Genomic DNA, 21,293 nt, shown 5'->3' with positions numbered 1-21,293 from the left:
TTAATATATAGATTAAATAGCTGCACAAAGGCACTAATGGGGGGGGGGAATTTATTAATAAAACGAACAAAAAGCGAGAGCAACGGGGAAGTGTTCCGACTAAACAGGCTATGACGAAACAAAACAAAATCCAAAACCTTACAGGGAACGTGGAGCTCACGGCGTCCACACAGATCGAGTTACTCGTTTTAAGCGTCCAAAAGGTTCGTCTATCGTCATCAGAGGATCAAGGATAGTAGCATCAACAAACAATGTCGCGACAAAGAATGGTGGCTCACATTCAACTTAAATAGAACTGATTGCAATCAGAAAACAGGTGAGGGGAAATGGTCTTTGACAAACATGTGTGACGCGGTCATGAAAAAACACCAACACAAGGGGCACGGCTCGGTGTAAAAAGCCATGACAAAAAGAACCGGATCAAAGACTTGGTTTAAGACAAAATGTTAACATTTCAGCATTTAATACCTTACATTTTTTGTGTATCACTAGATGGAGCCCGCATAACACAAGTGGTACACCTGTAACGGGTATGAAAAATACTTTAATTATTTGAGTGAAATTCCTGGTAAAATATGTATTTTGTTTTGTAATGCAATGAGGTCCAATTGCGCCATCTGCTGGTACCTGAAAATCCGTAAATATGACCGGAAACCGGAAGCTATTAGCAGAATTCCTGCAAACTGCTAATGGTAAGACACGTTCCGATATTGTTCCGCAAAATATTGTAAATTACACTAAAACTAGCGTGATATTTATTGTAAGATACACAGTTATTTAACAGCAGTTGAAATGCTATGTTGTGGAATCTTCGCTTTGAATTGGTTGTTGCACACGTTAGATGTAATACTATGTTGCACTGAACTCGATATTATTTTCCCCCTATAGACATCGAAACCAGCAGAGGTGCTAACCGCATGCGTGTATGTTATCTGATCACTCATTGCAGGTAATAATTTTTGCAGTATGTACGTGTTACGTGTCCGTACGTTCATATTTAAGTTTGTATTTTCCGCCATTTTAACACTGACAACGTGGTCTGTTATATTCGCTAGTCACCACCAGAGGGTGCTAAAAGTCCATTTAATGATTTGTGTCATGCCATGCTACGTCTTGTATTGTATTTTTCTATTTTCTATTTCATAAATATACAAAAAAGGATGATGTTGGCTTAAAAACCAAGTTAAAAATATATTGTATTGAATTGGTTGTAATACCAGTGAAGATAAAACCTAGTTAAAACCACTATACGATCACATCAATCGATCAATCAATGTTAATTTATATAGCCCTAAATCACAAAAGTCTCAAAGGACTGTACAAACCACTACGACTACGACATCCTCGGAAGAACCCACATAAGGGCAAGGAAAACTCACACCCAGTGGGCAAGGAGAACTCACACCCAGTGGGACGCCAGTGACAATGATGACTATGAGAACCTTGGAGATGACCTCTTATGTGGGCAACCCCCCCACCCCCCTAGGGGACCGAAAGCAATGGATGTCGAGCGGGTCTAACATGATACTGGGAAAGTTCAATCCATAGTGGCTCCAACACAGCCGCGAGAGTTCAGTTCAAAGCGGATCCAAGACAGCAGCAAGAGTCCCGACCACAGGAAACCATCCCAAGCGGAGTCGGATCAGCAGCGTAGAGATGTCCCCAACCGATACACAGGCGAGCGGTCCATCCTGGGTCCCGACGAGCGGTCCATCCTCGGTACTGGACTCCGGACACCCTCCACAAGGGAGGGGGGGACAGAGCAGAAAAACAAAAGGAAAAGCAGATCAACTGGTCTAAAAAGGAGGTATATTTAAAGGCTAGAGTATACAAATGAGTTTTAAGGTGAGACTTAAATGTTTCTACTGAGGTAGCATCTCGAACTGTTACCAGGAGGGCATTCCAGAGTACTGAAGCCCGAACGGAAAACGCTCTATAGCCCGCAGACTTTTTTTGGGCTTTAGGATTCACTAATAAGCCGGAGTCCTTTGAAAGCAGATTTCTTGCCGGGACATATGGTACAATACAATCGGCAAGGTAGGATGGAGCTAGACTCACTTTTTGCAACTCGACGCCGTAAAAAACGGAAATGCTGATTATCGGTCCTGATAGACACGGACCTCTATTTAATAATACAACTTTAACATTTGACAACCAAACATTTAAACAAGGCGACTCGGTAAAGAATCTGGGTATTATCTTCTGCCCAACTCTCTCGTTTGAGTCACACATTAAAAGCGTTACTAAAACGGCCTTCTTTCATCTCCGTAATATCGCTAAAATTCGCTCCATTTTGTCCACTAAAGACGCTGAGATCATTATCCATGCGTTTGTTACGTCTCGTCTCGATTACTGTAACGTATTATTTTCGGGTCTCCCCATGTCTAGCATTAAAAGATTACAGTTGGTACAAAATGCGGCTGCTAGACTTTTGACAAGAACAAGAAAGTTTGATCATATTACGCCTGTACTGGCTCACCTGCACTGGCTTCATGTGCACTTAAGATGTGACTTTAAGGTTTTACTACTTACGTATAAAATACTACACGGTCTAGCTCCAGCCTATTTTGCCGATAGTATTGTACCATATGTCCCGGCAAGAAATCTGCGTTTAAAGGACTCCGGCTTATTAGTGATTCCTAAAGCCCAAAAAAAGTCTGCGGGCTATAGAGCGTTTTCCGTTCGGGCTCCAGTACTCTGGAATGCCCTGCTGGTAACAGTTCGAGATGCTACCTCAGTAGAAACATTTAAGTTTCATCTTAAAACTCATTTGTATACTCTAGCCTTTAAATATACCTCCTTTTTAGACCAGTTGATCTGCTGTTTCTTTTGTTTTTCTCCTCTGTCCCCCCCTCCCTTGTGGAGGGGGTCCGGAGTCCAGTACCGAGGATGGACCGCTCGTCGGGACCCAGGATGGACCGCTCGCCTGTGTATCGGTTGGGGACATCTCTATGCTGCTGATCCGACTCCGCTTGGGATGGTTTTCTGTGGACGGGACTCTCGCTGCTGTCTTGGATCCGCTTTGAACTGAACTCTAGCGGCTGTGTTGGATCCACTATGGATTGAACTTTCACAGTATCATGTTAGACCCGCTCGACATCCATTGCTTTTCGGTCCCCTGTGTGGTCCTCTCCAAGGTTCTCATAGTCATCATTGTCACCGACGTGCCACTGGGTGTGAGTTTTCCTTGCCCTTATGTGGGTTCTTCCGAGGACGTCGTAGTCGTAGTGGTTTGTGCAGTCCTTTGAGACATTTGTGATTTAGGGCTATATAAATAAACATTGATTGAATATGACAACCTATTCACCTAAACATCAATCTTTTTTTTAAACTCAATAAATTGTCTTATGTTAAAAAAATTGATTAATTGTATACTTTTGTGTTAACCTTGACAACAATTAATGCTGTGTTTTCTGACATAATTCAATTTATACCTAATCATTGTTTTCCCTTTTACATCACATGAGATTATTTGTTCTCCTGTAGCATTTGTTTTAATAATACGGTAATATTTTTTCGTCCTTTGCTGTCTGGCATGCACTACAAAGTGGTTTGGTGACTGATCCATTTGGGAAGAGGGAAATAGTGTTATTTTTTAATCCTCTTTCCGCTCTCTGTTGCAGAGCCTAGTTTTGCACTTCCGGGGTGGAGCTATTCTAGCACACCGGCAGGTAATTTTTGGTCTGGCCTACTAAAGATCCCCAGCGAGTCCAATCTTTGCCAGTTTATTGTCGATGCTGCACTCACCTCCAAGGACATTTTTTTTTTTTACTGATTTGGCACTGACCTGTGATCATAATTCCCCATTTTGGCTCAACTCACACTTACTTTTTGCCAGTAGTTTTGTCCCGGTATAGTTGTGCAGTGTATTTCTCCACTCCTCCTGAGGGTGTTGTTTGTTATTTTTTCCACTCATTGTGAAAGCTCTGTTTGTTAATAATTAGTTTTTTGGGGGAGATTGTTTCATCTCTGTTTTGGCGTTTTAACATGGTCGATCCTAACAAAATCAACAGGACCACATAAACGCCGCAGTAATGGAACACTTGCTTCGCCCTCATGATCGTTGGACAAATAGTTGAGAATCACGACCAGCTGCTGCGTGACATGGCAGCCGCCATCAACAAACTTTTCACCAATTATGGACTTTTGACCAGCGCTTGGAACCTAATATTCCACACCCCTCTCTCTTCTTCAGTGAGTCTGGCTCATGCAAGCAATTCCTTCACCAATGTGCGCTAGTACCCAACCAGCAGCTTATGGTATATTTTGGACTATTAGTCGCAGTTTTTTTCATAGTTTGTGCGACATATACTCCGGAGCGACTTATGTGTGAATTTATTAACTAATTACTGTAAAATATCCAATAATATTATTTATCTCATTCGCGGAAGAGACGAAGAAAATGTCAGCAATCGTCACACACACGTCAGCAATCGTTAAATACACGTCAACTAGGGGTGTGGGAAAAAAACGATTTTTATTAAAATCACGATTCTCACGTTGTGCGATTCAGAATCGATTCTCATTTTGAAAAATTATATATACATTTTTTTTATCAATACAACAAAGCAATACACAGCAATACCATAACAATGCAATCCAATTCCAAAACCAAACCTGACCCAGTGACACTCAGAACTGCAATAAACAGAGCAATTGAAAGGAGACACAAACACGACACAGAACAAACCAAAAGTAGTGAAACAAAAATGAATATTATCAACAATAGTATCATTATTAGTTAGAATTTCAGCATAGCAGTGATTAAAAATCCCTCATTGACATTATCATTCGACATATAAAAAAAAAAAAGAACAATAGTGTCACAGTGGCTTACACTTGCATCGCATCTCATAAGCTTGATAACACACTGTGTCCAATGTTTTCACAAAGATAAAATAGGTCATATTTTTGGTTAGGTTACTAGTTAAAACACATTTACATTACGGCAATCAGTTGATAAAACATTGTCCTTTACAATTATAAAACCTTTTTTTTTTTTATCTACTACTCTGCTAGCATGTCCGCGGACTGTGGTAGATCCTGCTGAAATCCTATGTATTGAATGAAAACAGAATTATTTTGAATCGGAAAAATATAGTTTTTTAATCGAGAATCGCGTTGAATCAAAAAAAAAAAAGATTTATAATCGAATCGCGACCCCAAGAATCGATATTGAATCGAATCGTGGAACACAGAAATATTCGCAGCCCTAACGTCAACCAATACGAATTTGGCGGGGGTGGGGGTCATGGCAGAAGTGCATTGTGGGTCATGGAATGCCACACTGTTATATGCTATATGCTACTGCCGTAGCTATCAAAATGGATCATTTCATCGTGGCGGTAACTTATAAAAACTGAGAAGGGCTGAACAAAAATTGGACCGAAAAGGAAATCATGTACTGCAGATTACAAGCTGGACGTAGTGAAATATGCAGCAGAAACCGAGAAGAGGAAGCCGCACATACCTTTGGAGTTGGCAGAGTCGTTTAGAAGCGACATCGAGGAAGAAGATTTCATGGGATTTATCGATTAAGAGTGACAGATAGTTTGGTAAACATATAGCATGTTCTATATGTTATAGTTATTTGAATGACTCTTACCATAATATGTTACGTTAACATACCAGGCACCTTCTCAGTTGGTTATTTATGCCTCATATAACGTACACTTATTCAGCCTGTTGTTTACTATTCTTTACTTATTTTAAATTGCCTTTCAAATGTCTATTCTTGGTGTTGGGTTTTATCAAATAAATTTCCCCCAAAAATGCGACTTATACTCCAGTGCGACGTATATATATTTTTTTCCTTCTTTATTATGCATTTTCGGCGGGTGTGACGAATACTCCGGAGCGATTTATATTCCAAAAATACGGTAGTTCCTATTCTACTGACCAAGCCATGATATATTTCATTATGAGCTTGTTGTCAGACAAAGCTGCCGCCTGGGTTAAATGGACTACCTAAACCCACACGGTCATACACACCTCTCTGCCCTTATTGGTTGGTGAGAAGAAAAACGTTTTTGATCATCTCCCTTAGGGGCAAGAGGCCGACAGTTGCTGACGGGACTTTAAACAAAGAGAGCTCTGTGTAACCACATATTTAATAGACTTCCGCATTTTAGCGGCAGAGTGCCGATTCAGCGGCATAGCACTTTGTAGTATTTTTGTAAAGAAATTAATCGCCGCATTAAAAATGAACTGGATGCTCGTGACGAAACTGCCGCACTGGACTTTATCACACGCCTGTCATGAGGCAAAAGTGTATATATCTGAATGCTATTGGCTGTTTTTCCAAGATGGCACACTTTATTCCCCTGTCTAAGTTGCCGTTATCCCAAAAGACAGCCACGCTACCCATTAAACACGTTTTCAGGATTTATGGCATTCCTCTGGACATGGTGTCAAACAGGGAACCCCAGTTTGCATCACAAGTCTGAAGGGCCTTTTCCAAGACATTAGGCGCATCGAGCAGCATCTCATCTGGACATCACCCCCAAACTCATGGCCAGATAAAGCTGGCAAACCAAGATTTGGAGGCAGCTCTCCACTGCGTATGCTACGACACCCCTTCTTCCTAGTCCTCCCACCTCCATTGGATGGAAGACGCCCTAAACTCCCTTGTCCGGGTTTTTATGATTTGTGACGACCTGGAATGGCATGGCAGTCTCTTCCAACCAGAGCCTACACTCCTGTAGCACAAGTAATCTGAGCCTACGAGCTTGCTTCACAGAGGTGACTTGTCCTCCATTGGCACTTTAGTAGCGTCGGCAGGCTGACGAGTGTTGGTTATGGCAGGAACGATTACAGAGTCAACTCCTGCCACTGTCAATATTGCTCCCTTTGGCGAAGAGGTAAGGTATCTTCTATCGCACTCGCAAATTCTGTCATCAAGATGAATTACTAGGTCAATGAGTGTGTCCAGGGTGGCAGTTATGCCAAGGGTAAGAAGTTTCTTCTTGATGTGAAGATTTATTCCCTTGCAAAAAATGCTGCTTAAAGCAACATCACCAAATCCACTCTCTACAGCTGCAATACAGATGTCTATGGAGAATGCAGCCACAGAGAGGTTGCCTTGATAAAAGTCCAGCAGGCGGGTGCCTGCTTCTCTGCCCTTTAGGGGGTGATCAAACACCTTCATCATTTCTTTACTAAACAAGGACAGTGACAGGCGCGCAGCGGGAGCATTCTTACTAACCACCATGGACCAGGAGATAACAGGATCATGATAAAAGCTATTTCAGCCCCATCAGAGGAATATGAACCAGGCTGCTGGTCAAAAACTAATGAGCTCTGCTGGAGGAACTGCTCGCAGGACCCAGACTCACCGGTGAAACGTGGAGGATGAACAAAATTCGGCCCACAAAGTATGGGAGGACAAGCCGCTGGAAATACTGGAAAGGTTCCCTTCTCGGCGTGACTTCCTTCCAGGTGAGTCACAGTTCTCATCTGATCAACACGCTGGCTGAGGGAGCTGATACTGGCAGACACCGTCTGGGAGGTGGCAGTCAAATTACGCAGCAGCTGGTTATGATTATTGAGAGTCTGTCCAAAGCTTGTGAGCGCAGAGTGAAGCCGTTCCTTTTTTGCGGGGTCCATGAGGACCAGTAGGTTTTTCACAAACGACTTTCCCGAAGTAGGAACCCAACGCAGAGAAGAAATACAAAGAATAATAACAAAAAACGTACACAAAAAGTAGTAAGGAACATGCACAGGATGCACACATAAGGTGCGAAAAAACTGAAAACACACACAAGGTTGGGAGAAACAAAAAAATAATACTACACGGCAGAACCAGCGCAGAGCCACATAACACCAGAAGCATGGGTGGAGCTAAAGCAGAGGAGATAAACACGACTGGAAGGGTGAAGCATCAGTAATCTACTGGCGTTGAGTGAATAGCTGGAGAGCTTTAGTAATCATGCGGAAATGGGAATCAGTTGTGCGTATAGGTGGCTCTGCTCCGTGACTTAGAAACCAGGCACTGCAACAACAAGCAGACAGGCGGCAGCAGATCTGCCAGATCAAGGTTTGGCAGTGTGCCGTGTTTCAACATGGTTTCTCACTGAGGGGATGTTGTTATAATATTTAATGAAGCGTGGTCGTATGCATAATTGTATGTATGTATGTAGGTATATGTGCATGTGTGTGTATGTATTTTTGCATGTATGTAAAACTTTACCATGAATTGATTTACGTGGACCCCGACTTAAACAAGTTAAAAAACTTACTCGGGTATTCCCATTTAGGAGTCAATTGTACTAAATATGCACTGTACTGTGCAATCTACTAATACAAGTTTCAATCCATCAATCAATCAATCCATCAATCAATCAATCAATCAAACTGGTAATACTCTAGATGTGGTGGAAGACTTTGTCACATGGTGTGGAAAGAACCACCTCCAGCTCAATGTGACGTAGACCAAGGAGCTGGTTGTGGACCTGAGAAGGAGGAGGAGTACTCCGGCGACCCCAGTTTCCATCAGGGGGGTCGATGTGGACATGGTTGAGGATTATAAATACCTCGGAGTACACATCGACAACAAGCTGAATTGGTCAAAACACGCTGAGGTCCTCTACAAGAAGGGACAGAGCCGCCTCTACTTCCTCAGGAGGCTAAGATCCTTCAACGCCTGTACAAAGATGTTAAAGATGTTCTACGAGTCGGTGGTGGCGGGTGCTTTCTTGTACGCCGTGGCTTGCTGGGGCAGCGGGCTGAGAGTGAGGCACGCAAACAGACTGGACAAGTTGGTAGAGAAGGCCAGTAACGTGGTGGGAGTGGAGCTGGACTCTCTGGCGGTGGTGGAGAGGAGAAGTCTAGCAAAACTCCTAGCCATTATGGACAACACCTCCCACCCACTACACTCGGACCTTGCAGAGAGAATGAGCACGTTCAGTGGAAGGCTCAGACTCCCAAAATGTAACACGGAACGACACAGGAGGTCCTTCATACTGACAGCCATCAGACTATATAATGCATATGTTCCTTGACTGCACTTAAATGTAGAATATATGTATATATTTTTATATTATTCATATATAATATATTATACATATAATATATGTCATATATGTTTATTATTACTATTGTTTATTGTGAGCGAACTGTGGTGCTGAATGTCCCCCAGGGATAAATAAAGTACTTTCTATTCTATTCTATGTGCTAAATAGATTTTTCAAAAACCAAAAACGATCGGTCTTTAGGAAAGCTCATTTGAGAAATCAGACTAATTTAGCGCATGGAAACATACTGAATAAATATTACCAAAACTAAACAGAAAGACATAGGATTAATACTTCAAATATCCAACATTCATGTATTTCTTCTCGATGCAGCATTCTTTTTGATGTGTTAACCGAACTCAGGCCTTGAGATGAATGCATTCCATTATCTTTCCTCCATTTTGAAAGTCAGCCAACTAACTTTTCAAGTTATTGTCTGAGAGAGGACACAGGCGAGGTGTGAAAACATTTCTATCGCCGTGTGCTACCTCGCCAGAGGCCTGAAATTTCTCATTTGGACTTGAAAGCGAGCTGCTCAGAGTGAAGCAGCGTCACTCAGGTGCAGCTCTCGAGCAGTGGTGGCGAGCACTCCATTTTTTCTCCTCTGCAAATGCTCCTCCATGTCCCACTCACATATACCCCAGTGACAGCCACAACGTGCACCAGCTAGGGCTCCCCTCTCACAACAACACGACTTGCTGGCAAACTCACCGCGTACAGGTACTTTTGTGGGATGTGTTTCACAACCACCATTGTGCCAAGTGTTATATAAAATGCATTTCATTATTTCATGAAACTAACAACCCTTATGACATTTCCTCAAGCTCCCCTAGTCCTGTGGCACTTATGAAGTCATTAATAGCTGAATTAGAGGGATTATACTACACGAGGGCGCATTTGTTTTGTTGACCTTGGAGAGGTTGACTAATCTCTCTAATTGAGTATTTGTAAATATGGCTGTTCCCACTCCGCTACAAAATAAATGTGCTAACACTTGTTGCTGACGTCTTGCACAGCACCTTCAAGTGATCACACTAGTCTTCATCCATCAGCTTCCTTGCCCCTAAGGGGGATGCCAGGGAGCTTCAGGGCAAGCATCATCAGAAGGGGTAAAAATAGACTAACTGCTAACATTTGGTTAGCTAACGTAAATATTGCATCTCTAACCTGCATATACAGTGGGGCAAAAAAGTATTTAGTCAGCCTCTGATTGTGCAAGTTCTCCCTCTTAAAATGATGACAGAGGTCTGTAATTTTCATCATAGGCACACTTCAACTGTGAGGGACAGAATGTGAAAAAAAATCCAGGAATTTCTCATTGTAAGAATTTTAAAGAATTTATTTGTAAATTATGGTGGAAAATAAGTATTTGGTCAACCATTCAAAGCTCTCACTGATGGAAGGAGGTTTTGGCTCAAAATCTCACGATACATGGCCCCATTCATTCTATCCTTAACACGGATCAATCGTCCTGTTCCCTTAGCAGAAAAACAGCCCCAAAGCACGATGTTTCCACCCCCATGCTTCACAGTAGGTCTGGTGTTCTTGGGATGCTACTCAGTATTCATCTTCCTCCAAACACGACGAGTTGAGTTTATACCAAAAAGTTCTATTTTGGTTTCATCTGACCACATGACATTCTCCCAATCCTCTGCTGTATCATCCATGTATCCATTTTGGTATAAACTCAACTCGTCGTGTTTGGTGACGCCAATGTCTCAGGGGTATCGACGGCAGCTATGGACGACACACGCTCAGTTTTTCTCCGGTAAGAAGCGACTTTTTAACCACAATTTTCTCACCGAAACCTGCTGGTTGACAATCCGTCGTGATTCATGTTGGCTTGACCGCGCTGTGATCCATAGTAAAGTTTCACCTTTGTGAATTTCAAACAAGGAAACACCGTGTGTTTGTGTGACTAAAGGCTAAAGCTTCCCAACTCCATCTTTCTAATTTGACTTCTCCAATAGTAATTGAACAAATCGCAAAAGATTCAGCAACACAGATGTCCAAAATACTGTGTAATTATGCCGTTAAAGCAGACGACTTTTAGCTGTGTGTGTGCGTAGCGCTCATACTTCCTAAAAACCCGTGACGTCTTGCGTACACGTCATCATTACACCACGTTTTCAAGACAAAACTCCCGGGAAATTTAAAATTGCAATTTAGTAAACTAAAAAGGTCGTACTGGCATGTGTTGCACTGTTAATATTTCATCATTGATATTTAAACTATCAGACTGCGTGGTGGGGAGTAGTGGGTTTCAGTAGGCCTTTAAACAAGTTAAAACACTTATTCGAACAGAATATGTACTGAACTGTGCAATCTACTAATAAAAGTTTAAATCAATCAATCAATGCTTTTCCTCGCGATACGTAATGCTGGGGAACGGCAACACCGCAAGACATCTCCGAACTTTGCCTTTTGTCAATACCTACAAGAGGGCATCACAGAGTAGGCAACCACAGATGATGCTCTAGCTGTATAAAGTCGTGACCCGGGGTGGACCACTCATCCGTGCATCAGTTGGGGACGACTCTGCACTGCTGACATGTCTTCACTCTAGATAATCTCCTGCTGGTCGCACTATGGACTGGACTCTCACACTATTAACTAGATCCACTCGACATCCATTGCACCAGTCGCCCGGGGGGATCCCACATCTGATGTCCCCTTCAAGGTTTCTTATTGTAGCCCATCGAGTTGAATTTTTCTTGCCCTGATGTGGGATCTGAGCCGAGGATGTCGTTGTGGCTTGTGCAGCCCTTTGAGACACTTGTGATTTAGGGTTATATAAATAAACTTTGATTGATATATTGATTTGATCTGTGCTGGGACTGACTTGACTGGTGGAAAAGACGACAGTTTTGCCTTGCAGAACGACACCTTTATTTTTACATTTACAGCACAACATCCCTGGTGGGCTTTGTTAACACACTTGTCATTAATGCTCCGCTAACCACTCAAGGTTCTAATGGTTTATTGTCATATGCAAAATAGAAACATGTTTCACCTGAAAAATTGTGCTCAAGTCAGAGATTCCTTCAAGAGGGATGCACGCTCAGTTAGACCCGATTACATTTCCATATGTTTTGTTACACACATGTAGGAGTAGCATGAATTCCAGGAGGGTGCGTGTCTTGCCAGAACACCGGCTTGAATTTAAAGGCAAGTTGCATATAGACAGGTGTCCACAATGCAAAGATGCTTTTAAGAAATTAATCCTCTACGCCATGGCAGAAAATAAACAAAAAATATTCCATGTTCTATTATCACTGGAGGACTAGATGAAAATGATTGGCTAGCATGATACACACACACACGTACACACACACCATCTTGTGGTAATACAATAGTACAATTAAATATCACCTACTTAAAATCAGGAGTGTCCCTGTATTAACAAGCGCGTTCCGTGTCATTCTCTCCAATTCCAGTTCCAGGTCCTAAATCGGCTGTCAAAGTGTCCCAACTTGTCGGATCACCTACTCAGAACTCTCATATCCAGGTAAGATGCATAATTGATGATCTACAAAAAACTAGGCTTGTACGGTATACCGGTATTAATATAGTACCGTGATACTAATGAATCATTTTCGGTACTATCCCGCCTCTAAAAAGTATATTATTTATATTTGTCATGCCTGTGAAACAGGTCTTATGTTTGATCATGTTATGGTTAGATTTTTGGACATTCAGTCACGTTTTGCACTTCCTGATTTTGTTTGTTTCCATAGTAACTCATGAGTTCCCACCTTGTCAAGCCCCGTCCCTCAGCTCTCACACCTGTTCCTAATTATCACAGCCAGTATTTAAGGTTTTTACTTTCTGTCCATCAGTCTGGGAACTTTGCCTTCATGCCTGCACGCACACCGGCTACCCTTGCTGCATCTCCTTCATGCCCTCGTCCATAGATCCATGTCATGTAAGTTGTTGTTTATAGTTCATAGTTTAATGCTTTTGTGCTAAGTCTTTTTGTTTATGTCCATATTTCATTCATGCCTTCGTGCAAGTGTTTTTGTTTTCCTGTTTGTATTTTTTTAGCCAAGTTTTGTACCTCCTTGTGAGCGCCCTTAGTTTGTTTATTTTTTATTCTAGTGTTTAAATAAACATATGTACTTACACTCTCGTCTGGCTCGTGCCAATCATCCTTTGCGTGAAAGGAGCAAAACCAATCCATGTCCAGGTGTGACAATATTATGCTTATAAACTCAGGAAATATGTCCCTGGAGACATGAGGACTTTGAATATGACCTATGTATGATCCTGTAACTACTTGGTATCGGATTGATACCCAAATTTGTGGTATCACCCAAAACTAAAGCAAAGTATCCAAACAGCAGAATAATTAATGATTATTACATTTTAAAAGAAGTGTATATAAAACATGTTAAAATAGAAAGTAAGCAGATATTAACAGTAAATGAACAAGTAGCTTAATAATTCATTTTCTACCACTTGTCCTTAATAATTTTGACAAAATAATAGAATGATAAATGACACAATATGTTACTGCATCAAGAGCAGACTAATTAGGAGTCTTGGTTTGCTTACGGGCAGCACGGTGGGGGAGGGGTTAGTGCGTCTGCCTCACAATACGAAGGTCCTGAGTATTCCTGGGTTCAATCCCGGGCTCGGGATCTTTCTGTGTGGAATTTGCATGTCCTACTCATGACTGCATGGGTTCCATCCGGGTACTCCGGCTTCCTCTCACCTCCAAAAACATGCACCTGGGGATAGGTTGATTGGCAACACTAAATTGGCCCTAGTGTGTGAATGTGAGTGTGAATGTTGTCTATCTGTGTTGGCCCTGCGATGAGGTGGCCACTTGTCCAGGGTGTACACCTCCTTCCGCCCGATTGTAGCTGAGATAGGCACCAGCGACCCCAAAGGGAATAAGCGGTAGAAAATGGAGAATGGATAATTTGCTTACTTACTAATAAAAGACAAGTTCTCTTGTATTTTCACTATGTTATTTCAGAACAAACTTGCAATAAAAAAAACATATGTTTAATGTACCCTAAGATTTTTTTGTTGAAATAAAGCCAATAATGCAATTTTTTGTGGTCCCCTTTATTTAGAAAAGTACTGAAAAGTATCTAAATAATTTTGGTACCGACACCAAAATATTGGTATCGGGACAACACTACAATAAACTTACAGGGAGCAGGGAAGCGAGGAAAGAGCAGAACACTTGATGTAAACATAGGCAGACATGGAAATGATTACGTTGCCACTATAGTTTGTCTGTGTTAGCGCTTATAATAACAATATCAATAATACTTGGTTAATATTCAAGTCGCGAAATGTAAATGTAGTCTTGTTGGCGGTTTTTGAATGGTTATTTATTGGATTTTATGGGTGGAAAAGTAGAGCTCCCATTGGATTTTTTTTTATATTTAGAATGCGTTAAAAAAAAAAATCAATTCGTCATCATGTCTTTCATAATGATTGTGAACGATAGGCAAAATTCCAAATAAAGTGCAGTTCCCCTTTAAGAGAACCGTTAGACAAAATGCCAAGCGATTCCAATGAATTGAAACACTGGAAACGATTCTCTTCCCAAGTCTTAAATTAGTCCATTTTTCTTAGTTGATGGAGCAAACTGAGCCCGCAAAGGACAACATAGAATCTCCCAACACCTAATGCCATCTATGAATTATCTCAGAGAAGAATTTTTACATAAAGTTGGTTTCAAGACTCAGTCTTAATAATCCCCCTTATACTCCTTCCTATTATGAGGGATTCAAGTCATTAGGTTTCTCAGATAATGAAGCCCAAGCTTCATTAGAGGAGTTCTTACCACTGCTCGTGCCTCCATGATAAATGTTGTAAATAGATCAGGATTCAGGGGAAAGCACTCCTCACAGTGTCTGCTATCCCCCAATCAAGTTAGAAATGATGTCTTCAGCAAAATTTATTTCTCATTAGGTTTGGAGACTGCAAGTGTATCCACGCCCACTCGAAAATATTTTGATGCTTAATTCATTTTTTTTGTACTGTCAACACACAACAGGGGAATTGCAGTAGAAATCAACGTTCAAAACCCAAATGCTATTCACTCTTTAACCTCTGCTGGCGGTACTGCTGACAAAATGTAATACACTTTCTCTATCATCACGACTCAATGCGCTGGTCCGTCTGTTATGAAGGCTCAAAAGAATTTATTGCTCCCTCGTGATGCCAGCTTTGAGGAGCTTTAGCTAAAGGTCACATGACATAGGTCATGTTGATTTCACAATTTAAATGATATGCTCATCAATGGGGGCGGTTTAAAAAGCAATCAACCTTGATCTTCTCAGGCTCCATTGTATTATTAGCAATAATATTTCTTACAGGGTCATGTTATTTATCAAGGGAGATTTTTGAATGGCAATCGGGTTAAATAAAATAATTGGGAGGAAGATAAGGATGAGTGTGCATTGATAACCTTGGAAAGAATATGAGGCCGAGTCACCAACGTGTGTTTCAACGTACTAAAACCCAGACAGTGTTTTAAAACGGTGACATCCTTTTGGTGAGATTCATATTAAAACCGAGATACCAAAATGAAGAAGTATTTTTTAACTATAAACATAACACAATATGACGATACACGTAGAGCAGGGGTCACCAACGCGGTGCCTGCGGGCACCAGGTAGCCCATGAGGACCAGATGAGTCGCCCGCTGGCCTGCTCCATAAATAGCTCAAATAGCAGCACTTACCAGTGAGCTGCCTCTATTTTTTTAAATTTACTAGCAAGCTGGTCTTGCTTTGCTCGACATTTTTTATTCTAAGAGAGACAACACTCAAATAGAATTTGAAAATCCAAGACAATATTTTAAAGACTCATTTATTTTTTTTACTTTGTTACTTATAACTTTAAGAAAGACAATTTTAGACAAAAAATACAACCCTAAAAATTATTTTAGGATTTTTAAACACATATACCTTTTAAATTCCTTCCTCTTCGTTCCTGACAATTTAAATCAATGTTCAAGTTTTTTTTTTTTTTTTATTGTAAAGAATAATAAATACATTTTAGTTTAATTCTTCATTTTAGCTTTTCTTTTTTCGACAAAAAATATTTTTGAAATATTTCTTCAAACTTATTATGACTAAAATTAAAAAAAAATATTCTGGAAAATCTAGAAAATCTGTAGAATCAAATCTAGAAGAAATATTGACTTGTCTTTGTTAGAAATATAGCTTGGTCCAATTTGTTATATATTCTAACAAAGTGCAGATTGGATTTTAACCTATTTAAAACATGTCATCAAAATTCTAAAAATAATCTTAATCAGGAAAAATTACCAATGATGTTCCATAATTATTTTTTTTATTTTTTCAAAAAGATTCGAATTAGCTAGTTTTTCTCCTCATATTTTTCGGTTGAATTTTGAATTCTAAAGAGTCCAAATTGAAGATAAACTATGTTTCAAAATTTAATTTTCATTTTTTTCGTGTTTTCTCTTTTAAATCGTTCCATTAAGTGTTTTTTTCATCATTTATTCTTTACAAAATACCTTCCGTAAAAGGAAAAAAAATGTACGACGGAATGACAGCCAGAAATACCCTTTTTTTAAAATATATATATAGAGATTTATTTATTATAGGTAAATTGAGCAAATTGTCTATTTCTGGCAATTTATTTAAGTGCGTATCAAACTGGTAGCCCTTCACATTAATCAGTACCCAAGAAGTAGCTCTTGGTTTCAAAAAGGTTGGTGACCCCTGACGTAGACTATTAAGTATTGGGTTCAAGAGAACAAAACAGTATGATATTTCGTCATTACTTTTTTACAGTGGCGGGCCGTGCGTTTCCCACCTATGCCTTCAGTGATGTCCTGTGTCCAATGAATACCACCATTTATGTCACCACATGACCATTGCTGAAGAACGCACTACACTGCATTGAATCACCTCAACGGTGTACAAAATGGGTTAGGCATCAGCAATTTAAAACATATCTAAAGTAAAACTGTCAAAAATTTCAATTATAAAAACATCCAACCATTTTCTACCGCTTGTCCCTTTTGGGGTCGCTGGAGCCTATCTCAGCTGCTTTCGGGCGGAAGGCGGTGTACACCCTGAACAAGTCGCCACCTCATCACATGGCCAACACAGATAGACAGACAACATTCACACTCACATTCACACACTAGGGCCAATTTAGTGTTGCCAATCAACCTATCCCCAGGTGCATGTCTTTGGAAGTGGGAGGAAGCCGGAGTACCCGGAGGGAACCCACGCAGTCACGGGGAGAACATGCAAACTCCACACAGAAAGATCCCGAGCCCGGGATTGAACCCAGGACTACTCAGGACCTTCGTATTGTGAGGCAGATGTACTAAACCCTGTTCCCCCGTGCTGCCCAACAAAAAACATATTAAACGTGAAAAAATAAATAAATAAAATATCTGAATTCACAATTTGTAGAACCCATTCGAGCTTTCGGAGTTGGCCGACATCGTCTCACAAGATGTACTTTCTCTTTATATATCAACTTTGAGACCTCCGATTTCAGGAGGTGGGGGGTGGGGGAGCGTGGTCAGGTTGGGGTGGAGGCGTGGTTGGGGCGGGGGGCCTGGTTAAGAGGGGTGGCTTATAATTCACCAACTCGAGTATTTCATATATGTTTCATATATAAATACATTTATATATATGTATGAAATAATTGACTTTCAGTGAATTCTAGCCATATATATGTATTTTATTATATATATAAATAAAATAAATAGTTGAATTTCCGACGCACCTATCAAATACACAGTAATAAAAACACAGTTGTTCTACTAACTGTACTGTGCTTGCTGGTTACTAAAAAAACAAAAACAACAACACTTACCTTTCACTATTTGAGTAACCTTTCTTCTGCCATTTGCGTATTGGCGAACGATCTCCGACTCCGGCAACATCCTTCACAGATTTGTTGTAGACATCTGCAAATGAGAACAGGATGTTGCTTCCAGCTATGAGCACAGCCACCGGGTCTCCATTTTGCGAGGTGGGCCATAATATTGGGTTGTGAATGAAGCTGCGCTGCGGACGATTTTTGCTTCGCTGACTGACCGTTCATGGCTGAGTATATCCGTTCAGCCTCCGTGTTCAATGGAGAAGTCTGTTCTACAAAATTTACAGGCAACATACCCCTTCCCCTTCGAACTCTCCTGGATAAACTGAAATCCTTGTTTCCAATCGTCACGGAACTTGCAAGCGTATTTCTTAATTTCACTCGTCGACGGTGTAATATATTGGGTTGGAGCCAATAACCAGGCGACGTGATGAAGTTACGTCTCTTTACTGTGGGCTTCAGAACAGACTCCTTAATGCATGTTCCTTGACTGCACTTAAATGTAGAATATGTTTATATTCTATTCTATGTACAGTAGATGGCAGTATTGTCCTGTTTAAGAGGGTCACAACATTGAGTCAGGTCTGCATTGAGCTGGAGGGGGCGTGGCCTCCAGCTCCGCCTGAATTTCGGGAGATTTTCGGGAGAATATTTGTCCCTGGAGGTTTTTGGGAGAGGCGCTGAATTTCGGGAGTCTCCCGGAAAATCCAGGAGGGTTGGCAAGTATGGTATATCTCCTTCTTTAAAATGGCCTTGCAAATATATGTGTTGTCTTGTCTAAGAATAAAAGATGCAGATGAGGCGTGTTGGCTGAATCCTTTAAGTTTACTCCACAACCTAAACGGGGCTACTGCACATGCTCTTCACTACTGTGGCATAGTGGGTAATGGAGTTCTTATGTTACCTTGCTCATAGCATCACAATATATATCTGCCTTGGGCCATCGAGAAGGCCTTACTGACAACAACTGCTGATCTGATTGGCTATAGCCTCAAATGTTTGTGTCCCTTCACTTCCAGTGCATTGTTGATTCCTCGGGCCTCGGGCAGATTTAGCACAGCATGGCAACATAAGCTCGCTGGAATCTGATTGGATAAAAACTCTATAACCTAAAAACAACAGCACTTACATAATATGACATGAAGAGAATATGAATACTTTTAGATATTTAGGGAAAGTAAACAAAGCAGCCCTGCGATGAAGTGGCGACTGGTCCAGGGTGTACCCCGCCTTCCGCCCGATTGTAGCTGAGATAGGCACCAGCGCCCCCCGCGACCCCCAAACGGGAATAAGCGGTAGAAAATGGATGGATGGATGGTAAACAAAGCATTACTTTTATGTTTAATTATAATCATAATTTCTTGTTATGTTAGGCCAGCAGAGAAGGTCTTGCTGGCCTTAACGTCACACCACTGCTTTTTTGTAATGACGAAACACATGGCTGGCCAGTTTTTATTTTCTTATAAATATGCAGGTGCATTTAAAAATGTATTAAAGGCCTACTGAAACCCACTACTACCCACCACGCAGTCTGATAGTTTACATATCAATGATGAAATATTAACATTACAATACATGCCTTTTTAGTTTACTAAATTGCAATTTTAAATTTCCCGGGAGTTTCGTCTTGAAAACGTCGCGTATTGATGACGTGTACGCGTGATGTCACAGACTGTTAGGGAATATGAGCGCTGCCCAAACACACAGCTAAAAGTCGTCTGCTTTAACCGCATAATTACACAGTATTTTGGACATCTGTGTTGCTGAATCTTTTGCAATTTGTTAAATTAATAATGGAGAAGTCAAAGTAGAAAGATGGAGTTGGGAAGCTTTAGCCTTTAGCCACACAAACACACGGTGATTCCTTGTTTAAAATTCCCGGAGGTGAAACTTTACTATGGATCACAGCGGTCAAGCGAACATGGATCCCGACCGAATGTCAACTAGCAGGTTTCGGTGAGAAAATTGTGGTAAAAAGTTGCTTCTTACTGGAGATCAGCTGAGCTTGCGGCGTCCATAAAGCTGCCGTCGACTCCCCTGAGACACTGGCGTCAAGACACCCGTGGACACACACCTCCGACTATCAGGTACTGTTAAAATCACTAAAAAACTAGCAACACAATAGAAATATAAGGGATTTCCCAGAATTATCCTAGTAAATGTGTCTAAAAACATCTGAATCCGTCCCAATGCAATCGCCTTTTTATTTTATTTTTATTTTTTCTAGTCTGTCGCTATCAATATCCTCGAACACAAATCTTTCATCCTCGCTCAAATTAATGGGGAATCGTCCTTTTCTCGATCTGAATTGCTGTTTTTGTTGGAGGCTCGCATTAAAAACAATGTGAGGATGTGAGGAGCCATCAACATGTGATGCCATCGTCTGCGACTTCCGGTAAAGGCAGGGCTTTTCTGTTAGCGCCCAAAAGTTGCGAACTTTATCGTGGATGTTCTCTACTAAATCCTTTCAGCAAAAATATGGCAATATTGCGAAATTATCAAGTATGACACATAGAATGAACCTGCTATACCCTTTCAAATAAGAACATCTAATTTCAGTAGGCCTTTAAGGCTTTGAATGCTGTTGAGATTCTATCCATAAAGTGAAACTAAAAGCACAAATGATTAAAGTTGAATTAAAATACATAAAATTGCATAAGCATGTTGCTGCTCGACAGGCCAAATTGGGGCCTGAAACATGATTTTATTTTTGAGCCCGACCTCCTCCCAAAGTTTTACAAAAAACGTTTTTTACACCTTTTTTCAAACAAACCTAATTTTATGCATGTTTTGTACTAAAATAAATCAATGGGAAATGCATTGTTCGATAATTATTTTTAAACAAAATAACAATTTTAACATCATTAAAATATATTATATTAGGAAAACCTGCCATTAGGTATATTATTATCATTGACGCAGCAGGAAGCGTCTTATAATTCATTTGCGTTAACATTTTTATATGAAGCTCTCTATTATTCATTAATTGACAGATTACATAAACTTCTTGGTGCAAAAATAGGCTTCCACTGATCGTGGGGCCCTAAATTTAGTACTGGAAATGCATGACTGTAACATCATCAGCTGTTATCACTTTTCTTATTGGTGTTGTGATATTTATACACTGATAGGATAACTATGTTTACATTATTAAAATAGTGTCTAAATGTACATGCATATTTTTCCACGCACAGTGATTGTTTTAAACATTATTAATATTATTTTAACCTGCTCAGTGGCCTTGTGGTTAGTGTGTTCGCCTAGAGACTGGAAGGTTGTGAGTTTAGCCGAGTCATACCAAAGACTATAAAATGTGACCCGCTGCGTCCCTGCTTTGCACTCAGTATAAAGGGTTAGAATTGGGGGTTATATGACCAAAATTATTCCCGGGCGCGGCTGCCGCTGCCGCTCACTGCTCCCCTCACCTCTCAGGGGGTGAACATGGGG

This window comes from Nerophis ophidion, linkage group LG12, assembly GCF_033978795.1.
Source record: "Nerophis ophidion isolate RoL-2023_Sa linkage group LG12, RoL_Noph_v1.0, whole genome shotgun sequence".
Taxonomy (NCBI): Eukaryota; Metazoa; Chordata; class Actinopteri; order Syngnathiformes; family Syngnathidae; genus Nerophis; species Nerophis ophidion.
Note: the sequence above shows the minus strand (reverse complement) of the source record.